This window comes from Hyaena hyaena, unplaced genomic scaffold (assembly GCF_003009895.1).
Source record: "Hyaena hyaena isolate Hyena2069 unplaced genomic scaffold, ASM300989v1 scaffold_864, whole genome shotgun sequence".
Classification (NCBI taxonomy): domain Eukaryota; kingdom Metazoa; phylum Chordata; class Mammalia; order Carnivora; family Hyaenidae; genus Hyaena; species Hyaena hyaena.
Window position 1 is genome coordinate 545,302 of NW_024081497.1, and position 9,851 is coordinate 555,152.

A 9,851-nucleotide genomic window follows, 5' to 3' on the forward strand; every position below is an offset into this window, starting at 1 on the left:
CCTATGTTCATAGACACTGCAAAAGTATTAATTCCCAGTATACCAAAAAGTGCCAGCATTATCAGCCAATTTTTTCGTACTCAAAACCAACATTTGTGGCTCAGACCACACTTTTTAAAGGTAGTTTGATTTTGTGATAACTTAGAAACTATCACTTTATTAGTTAGATATTTTTAATCACAAATTAATTCTTAAAGCCATATGGATCTTAGACATTCCCATATACCTTCTCGAACCTATCAATAATCTTTCTCTTAGCAAATCTACTTAAAAGAAACTACCTGTTAATGAAGTTCATCAGCCTGTGGAGTTAATTTGCACACTTTTCTACTATTTAAATCTGTCAATCTTTTCTTCCAACATTTTATTTTAGGCTCTGTCAATCATTACTCAGTAAACCTGTATTCTACTTGATAGTTGAAAACATACTGATAATTACATATGAATGAAAGAATAATGGATAGGAAGAAAATCTATTTAAATATTTTATTATAGTATATTAAATAGATAAAAATAAGGCAGAAAATAGTGTATCAATTTAACCTAAGACACCAAATGTGTATGTAGTTGTTTGTAAATCATAACAATTTACAAGCAGCTTTATAAAACCTCATGTTTCATTCTAAACTTTAAAAAAGAAACAGCATCTCAAATCCCTTATATCATTCGTTATTTATTCACATATTATTGCAAAATAACTTTTAGAGTATTTTGACAAAATCTCAGTAACTTCTAAAACAAGAGCGTGTGTTATCTATTGTTGCGCATCTCACTGCCCCCAACTTGACTTGTTCACAGTTCTGTGAGTCAGACATACTGGCTTCTCTGTGTTCAACTCAAAGATACTTCTATTTGCCTTGGTCTGATGCTCAGTGAAGCTGCCTTTCTCTTATGGTATAACATGTAAGATGGACTCAGTCACATGTCTAGTATTTAGCAGGGACTTTTTTTCCTAAACTTATTACCATATACTCAACATAAAACATTGTATAAATTTAAATTACACAGCATGTTGATTTGATATACTTATGTATTGCAAAATGATTGACACACTGAGTTGGCAATGTCACATAATTACTATTTTTTTGTGCGGTGGGAACATTTAAGACGAACTTTATTAACAACTTTTATATATGTAACACCTTAGTGTTAGCCATAATCCCAATGCTGCACATTAGATCCCCAGAACCTATTCCTCTTCTAACTAGAAGTTTGTACTCGTTGATCAACATCTCCCCATCCCTGCTCTACCCCAGATCCTGATAACCATCATTCTATTCTCTGTTTCTATGAGTTTGGCTTTTTTCAATTGTACATATAAGTAATATCACATAATATTTGTCTTTCTCTGACATGTCACTTAGCATAATGCCTTTAAGTGCATCTATGTTGTCACTAATGGAAGGATTACCTTATTTCTCATAACTGAATAATAGTCCATTATAAAGATATATGCTTTTACTAAGCCTCTTATGCACATGGTCTCTCCTCCTCACAGAAACCATATGGGTCGCCTTTTCATTTTCAGGAGCTATGAAAGAAGTGGATGAGAGCCAAAGAGGCAAGATCTCTTAAGCACTATTTTCAAAAGTCCTACAACATCAATTCTGTGGCATTCTGCTGAAAAACAGTATATCATAAGGTAAGCTAAGATTAAAGGTAGTAGAAAATAAGTCTTATTTCAAGAAAGCAAGAACATCAAAGTCATAGTCAAAGGGTATACATAGAGGGTAAAATGAATGTATGGACATTTGTGTAATTTATCACATAATGTATCTCACACTTTAGTAATATCAGGATACCCTTTATTTTTCTTTGTAATGTTTTATTTATTTCTGAGAGAGAGAGAGAGAAGCAGTGTGAGCAGGAGAGTGTCAGAGAGAGAGGGAGACACACAATCAGAAGCAGACTCCAGGCTCTAAGCTAGCTGTCAGCACAGAGCCCAATGCGGGGCTCAAACCCACAAACCATGAGATCATGACCTGAGCCGAAGTAGGACACTTAACCGACTGAGCCACCGAGGCGCCCCGCAGGATACCCTTTAAATAGGAAGTAAAATTCTTATGCACTCATATTAACATAATTTTTAAATCACTAAATGATATGTCCCCTAAGATAACTTGTTCTTAAGATCCTATCTTAATTTTCATTCAAAAATTAATTTATATATTACATAAAAGAAAATTAAACTTATTAAATATATTTATATATTTTCATATTATAAATTGTATTTTCTTGCTTAGCTCAATACTCTAATCTGGGTTTAAGAGAAAAAAAATACCAGGGCATGTGGGCAGCTCAGTCGGTTGAGGGTTTGACTCTTGATTTTAGCTGAGGTTATAATGCCAGGGTTGTAGAATCAAGCCCCACACTGGGCTCTGTCCTGAGCATGGAGCCTGCTTAAGAGTCTCTCTCTCTCTCTCTCTCTCTCTCTCTCTTTCTCTCTCTCTCTCTCTCCACTCTCCCTCTCCCCTGCTCTCACTCACTTTCAAAAATATATATGCATTTAGGGGTGCCTGGGTGGCTTAGTCGGTTAAGCGTCCAACTTTCGCTTAGGTCATGATCTCGCGGTTCGTGGGTTCAAGCCCTGCGTCGGGCTCTGTGCTGACTGCCAGCTCAGAGCCTGGAGCCTGTTTCAGTCTGTGACTCCCTCTCTCTCTGACCCTCCCCTGCTCACGCTGTCTCTCTCTCTCCTAGAAATAAATAAAACATTAAAATATATATATATATATATGCATTTTTATTTTCTATATTTGCTTGATGATTTTATTTTATTTTGAGTTTAATAGACAATAATATAAATCAACATTATCATTAAAGAATAATAAATATATCCATCATTGAAAGCTATACCATGCTCATGAATTAGAGTAACGAATATTATCAACATTTCCATACTACACAAAGTGATCTACAGATTTCAGTGCAAATCCCTCAAAATACCAATAGTATTATTCATAGAACTAGAAAATAGAATTCTAATATTTTCACGGAACCACAAAAGACTCTGAGAAGCCAACCATCTTGAGAAAGAATAACAGACCTGTTGATATCACAATTCTAGATTTCAAGATACATTACAAAACTATAGTAATCAAAACCATATGGTACTGGCACAAAAATAGATATATAGATCTAGGGGACAGGAAAGAGAGCCCAAAAATAAACCCACATTTACACTGTCAATCTATGGCAAAGGAGGCAAGAATATAAAATGGGTTAAAAAAAAAAAAAGTCTTCAATAATGGTGTTGAAAAAACTGGTCTGGTAGGTACATGCAAAAGAATGAAACTGAACCACTTTCTTATACCACACACAAAAATAAACTCAAAATGGATAAAGACCTAAATGTGAGACCTGAAACCAGAAATTACCTTAATACAGGCAGTAATCTCTTTGTCACTGGCTTTGATAAGATTTTTTAGATATACCTCCTGAGGCAAAGGAAACAAAAATGAAAATTAACTATTGGGACTACACCAAAATAAAAAGTTTTTGCACAGTGAAAGAATACATCAACAAAATGAAAAGACAACCTCATAAATGGAAGAATATATTTGTAAATGATAACTGATAAATGGTTAAGAGCCACAATATATGAAGAAGTTATAAACTCAACACCAGAAAGTAAATAATAATAATAATGATAATAATAATAATAATCTGATTAAAAATAGTCAGAAGTACTAAATAGACATTTTTTTAAAGAGCACATACAAATGGCCCCAGACACATGAAAAGATGCTCTTCATCACTTATAGTCAGGGAAATGCAAACCAAAGCCCCAATATTGTGTCACCTGAGTGCTCAATTGATTGAGCATCTGGCTCTTGATTTCCGCTTAGGTCATGGTCCCAGGGTCGTGTGATCAAGCCCTACATAAGGCTCTGTGATGGGCACTGGAGCTTGCTTGTGATTCTATCTATTCCTCTGCCCCTCTCTCACACTCACATGCTCTATCTCTAATAAATAAAAAAAAATATTTAAAAATTTTATAAGAAAACCACAATACCAACTTACACCTGTTAGAATGGCTAAAGTCAAAAACACAAGAAAATAAGTGTTGGAGAGGATGTGGAGAAAAGGAAGCCTTCATGCACTATTGATGGTGCAACCACTGAGGAAAACAATATGGAATTTCCTCAAAAAATTAATGAAAGAAATACCATACAATGCAGTAATCCCACTACTAGATATTTTCCAAAAAATTAAAATCACTAATTTGAAAGGACACATGCATCTCTATGTTTACTGCAGCATTATTTACATTAGCCAAAATATGGAAGCAACCTAAGTGTCCATCCATAGATGAATGGATAAAGGTATGTGTGACGTCTGGTGTGTGTGTGTGTGTGTGTGTGGTATGTATGTAGCACATACTAGAATTTTACTCAGCCATAAAATATAATAAGATCTTGCCATTTGCAACAACATAGATAGACCTAGAGGGTATAAAGCTAAGTGAAATAAGTCAAAGAAAAATGCCACATGATTTCACTAACATGTGGAATCTAAAAAATCAAAACAAATGATCAAATCAGAAACAGAATCATAAATATAGGGAAGAAACTGGTGGTTGCCAGAGGGGAGAAAGCTGCAGGGGATATTTGAAATACATTAAAAGAAATAATAGGTACAGACTCCCAGCTATAAAATAAATAAGACACTGGAATGAGAAATACAGCATAGTCAGTAGTATTGTAATAATGTTATATGGTGACAATGGAGACTACATTTTTCATGGTGAGCACTGAGTAATGCATACAATTGGTGAATTACTGTACTGTACACCTGAAACTAATATAACATATGTCAACTATACTTCAAAAAATAACTTTTAACAATAAGTTAATATAACCGTTTGTTTGCTAAGTTTTGAAGATGCAATCTATTTAATATCCAGAATGTTGTACTAAAGAAAAAAATATTTTTCCATGAGTGTTTCTTCATGGAATATTATAATGAATATATTATCTTGGCCTTAGGCATGTGCTACCCATCCTTCTTACAGTATCATTATTTTTGGTAAAACATTTTTCCCCTCCTGGTTCAGGTGATTCAAGCCGATCTGATTATATCATTTTATTCCAGCATTGGGCACAAAATCTGGGTTTCCCCATTAAATGAATTCTTCCACCTGGGAACAAAGATCATGGTTTAGGCATGGTCTGGTAAATCAACTTGGCCAAGTTAGAGTCAGACTACTGATTGTGAATAGAAATAGTGGCATCATACCATTTTCCTTTTTGCTGGCAAAATAAGTAGCAATCTTTTCTACAATGCAGGCTTAGTTTACCCCGATACTGAAGCCAACACACCTGAAACCAAAGCTAAAGGATATAAAACACAATGTCTTGATGACATTTACTGCTTCCATAATCTCACACATTTGCCATCAGAGCTACCTTTGGAACTTTTAGATTCATGAACCACTAAGCTTCCAAAATTGCTTAAGTCACTTAGAACTGTTTTTCTATCACAAGCCATGTAAATAGTATGGACAATAAAAAAAATTATCAAGACTCGTTTTGTTTAAGTTTATTTTGAGAGAGAGCACGCACCCAGCAGGGGAGTGCAGAGAGAGGAATAGAGAAGGAGAGAGAGAGAGAGAGAGAGAGAGAGACAGAGAGAGAGACAGAGAGAGAGAAAGGGAGGGAAGGAAGGAGAATGGGGGAAGAATCCCAAGCAGGCTCTGCACTATCAGCTTAGAGCCCAACACGGGGCTCAAACTCATGAACCATGGGATCCTGACCTGAGCCAAAACCAAGAGTCAATTCGTAACTAACTTAGCCACCAGGTACCCCTATTTATCAAGACTCTTATATGAATATAATATTACAATTGGGTGTGCACAAACAGGGAATCAGTGCAATAAGTCTGTTGACTTTGTAAAGACAGTACCCTCAGCTTATTTATATTTGATGTCTATTGTGCAATAAGCATATTCTATCACTGTCTTTTCTTATTTGGAATGCCATAAAACCTCTATTCCTAATGCATGACATCATGTAATTACTTGGCATGGATACATCTTTTACATGTTAAGTTATATTATTTATTTCAATGAAAGTATATTATTTCTTCACACTTTTGTTTTCATTGTGACAAAACAAAATTTCAATAATCAGTTCATAGGATTAAAGTGCAAATATTTTTCAGTCAGGTTTATCAGGGTAAAGACACAGCAGAATTCAGTATTACCACAGGTCAATTTCACTTAATGTTAGTGTCAAGACATGAGTAGCAAGTATGCATGTCTACAAATATGTCCAGTTGTGTAGCAGTGAACAGTTACAAGCTTTATAATAAGTTTTGATAATTATGAAATGCTATTTAAACATTTTAATATTTTTATTTAACCATTTCTCAATAATAATGTAAAAATCTCAAAATGAGTAACATTTTTAAATATAAATTGTTCTACTGATAAATGACTTTTTAAAAAAGGATCATAGTTACAACTTGCTAATCTCAGTGAAATTTATTTCACTGTTGTTAGTAATATTGCCAACTGTTCTAAAGAAGTTTATGTTCCATCTATTTAAAATTCATTTTCTCAGGGCATCTGGGTGGTTCAGTCAGTTAAGCATCTGACTGCGGCTCAAGTCATGATCTCTTAGTCCATGGTTTCAAGTCCTGCATTGGCCTCTGAATTGACAGCCCAGCTCCTGGATCCTGCTTCGGATTCTGTGTCTCCCTCTCTCTCTCTCAAAAATAAATAATAAAACAAAAAAAGCTTTAGTGTAATTTCATTTTAAGTTTTTAAAAATATTTGTTTTTTATTTATTTTTGAGAAAGACAGAATGTGAGCAGGGAGGGGCTGAGAGAGACAGAGAATCACAAGCAGGCTCTGAACTGTTAGTACAGAGCCTCTGTGGGGTTTGAAGTCACAAATAATGAGGTCATGACCTGAATCAAAATCAAGATGCAGATGCTTAATGACTGAGCCGCCCATGTGCCCCTAAAATGCAATTTCTAAATAATGGCCTCCAACTGAGTATCAACATCCCTTAAAAAGTCTGTATTCTCCATTCCCATTGTAAAAAGTATATGCTACCTCAGGAAAATAGTGTATCTCTGTTTTGGACCCAAAAGAAAATAACTCTCTCTAAACACAACAATCAATGTTTCACTGCTTTTCTCTAGAATAATAAAGCCAAATACTGTATAAGAAAATTTTGTAAAAATCATGTTACAATACAAGGAGGAAAAAGAAACAGAAGATGAACATAGTGTGTTGGTTACAGAAGAAAAGGAGGCAGCAGAAGGAAGATAAAAATGGAAGAAAATCTTTTAAAAGAGAAAAAAGTAAAATTAGCATGGAATGCCATGTTTCCAGGATATACCTAAGAAACCTAACATGACTAGTACAGAATTAGAATAGCCTGACTTCCTTAATAGTGTCAGACAAGTTTTTTTCAAATTATATTTAACATTTTTTCTCTTTATTTATTTTTTTGTTTGTTTTATTCTCCCCTTTGGGGATGTCAGTTGTAAGCATATGAGACATATATACTCAATAGGTCCACATTAAGCATATCCTAATTAATTTCAGTTTATGAAAATTAAATCTAAAAAAAGGTCTGAGAGTCAAGTAAAGTTTCCTAATTTAAGTAGAAAAAAATCTAGGCTATCTAATCTTCTATAAAAACAATGAAATCAAATGAAAACTTAACAATATCTTCAGGATTTATAATGGAAAAGAGTGGAAAATGAGAATTTTTAAGACAGAAATTCAAATATAAATTCAATAGTTTAAAAAAACATACCAAGAAATATTGTTCCCATTACCCTTTTTGAGGAAAACATTTGTAAGATTATGTATCTACCAATAAATATGTGTGCAGCTAGCAAAAGACCAGACATAAGTGTTGATACATTTAATTGCAGAGTAAGATGAAATCCAATGTGGTAGAAGAGTGACAAAATACAGTGAGTGTGTGTGTGTGTGTGGGGGGGGTGTTTCACCCAATATCAAAATGATGCAAAGAAAAAAAAAGAAATAGAAGGAAGACCATAAAATAAACTTGCTTGTTGCTTTATTATAATAGTTGGAAGCCATAAACAATCATGTAAATACAGCAAATGAAGTAGATTATAAATATATTTAAAAGTATGTAGGTGGCATGCACATGAACACTTTTCCAAAGAAAGCATACAGATGGCTAAGAAACACATGGAAAAATGCTCAACATCCCTCATCATCAGGGAAATACAAAACAAAACCACAATGTGATACCACCTCACACTGGTCAGAATGGCTAAAACTAACAACTCAGGAAACAACAGATGTTGGCGAGGATGCAGAGAGAGAGGAACGCTTTGCTGGTAGGAATGCAAACTGTTCAAGCATTTCTAGAAATCAGTCTGGAGTTTCCTCGAAAAAGTAAAAATAGAGCTGCCCTATGATCTAGCAATTGCACTACTAGGTAATCATCCAAAGAGTACACAAATGCTGATTTGAAGGAACACATGACCCGTGTTTATAGCAGCATTATCAACCACAGCCAAATTACGGAAAGAGCCCAAATGTCCATCAACTGATGAATGGATAAAGAAGATGTGGTGTGTGTATACACACAAACACATATATATGCAGAATGGAATATTACTCAGCCATCAAAAAGAATGAAAATTCACCCCATTTGCAAGAATGTGGATGGAACTAGAATGTTTTATGCTAAGAGAAATAAGTCAGAGAAAGATAAATACCATATGATTTCACTCATCATATGCAGAATCTAAAACTAAAAAATGAATAAAAACCTAGCAGAATCATACCTAAACATACAGAGAACTGATGGTTTCCAGAGAGGAGGGAAAGAGAGGTGGGCAAAGTGGGGTATACAGACTCCCAGTTATGGAATTAATAAGTCATGGGAATAAAAGGCACACCATAGGGAATATGGTCAAAACATTGTAATAGTATTGTATGGTGATACACAGTTCTATACTTGCAGTGAGCACAGCATAACATATAGAGAACCTGAACCATTATGTTGCACACCCAAAACTAATGCAGATTTGTGTCAACTATACTGAAAAAAAGATATAAATAAAAAAATTATAAAAACCAAAGTATATGAAAACTAAATGCAGTGTGGTACCCCGGATTGGGTCCCACGACTAAAAGAGAACACAAAGAGAAAAACTGATGAAATCCAAATAAAATCCAAAAACCAGTTAGCAGTAATGTAACAATGTCAACGTCTTAGTTTTGACAATTGGACCGTGGTAATGTGAGATAGTAATGATGGAAATTTGATGAAGACAATAAGGGAATTATATGTAATTTCTTTGTAACATTCCTGTTAAATCTGAAATTATTCCAAAATTAAAAAAAAAAGAAAATTAGAACTAATAAAACTTCAGAAGTTAAGTATTATATCTTCATAAAAACATGTAGATGAAAAGAGGATAATCTGATAACTCAATAAAAATATTTTTTTAATATTTTTTATTTATTTCTGAGAGAGAGAGAGAGAGAGAGAGAAACAGCGTGAACAGAGGAGGGTCAGAGAGAGAGGGAGACACAGAATCGGAAGCAGGCTCCAGGCTCTGAGCTAACTGTCAGCACAGAGCCCGACGCGGGGCTCTAACCCACAAACCATGTTATCATGACCTGAGCCGAAGTTGGACGCTCAACCAGCTGAGCCACCCAGGCAACCCCAATAAAAATCTTTTTAAAGATAAGAATAATCACCAAATAACTAGTAAAAACATACAAAATCATGAAAATGTACTTAGCTCCATATATTTTTAAATTGTAAAAAAAGTTAATTTTCTAGAAAAATATGTATAAGTAGCCTGAAAAAAACATCTCATAAAAAGCTTATTTACAATGACAGGGA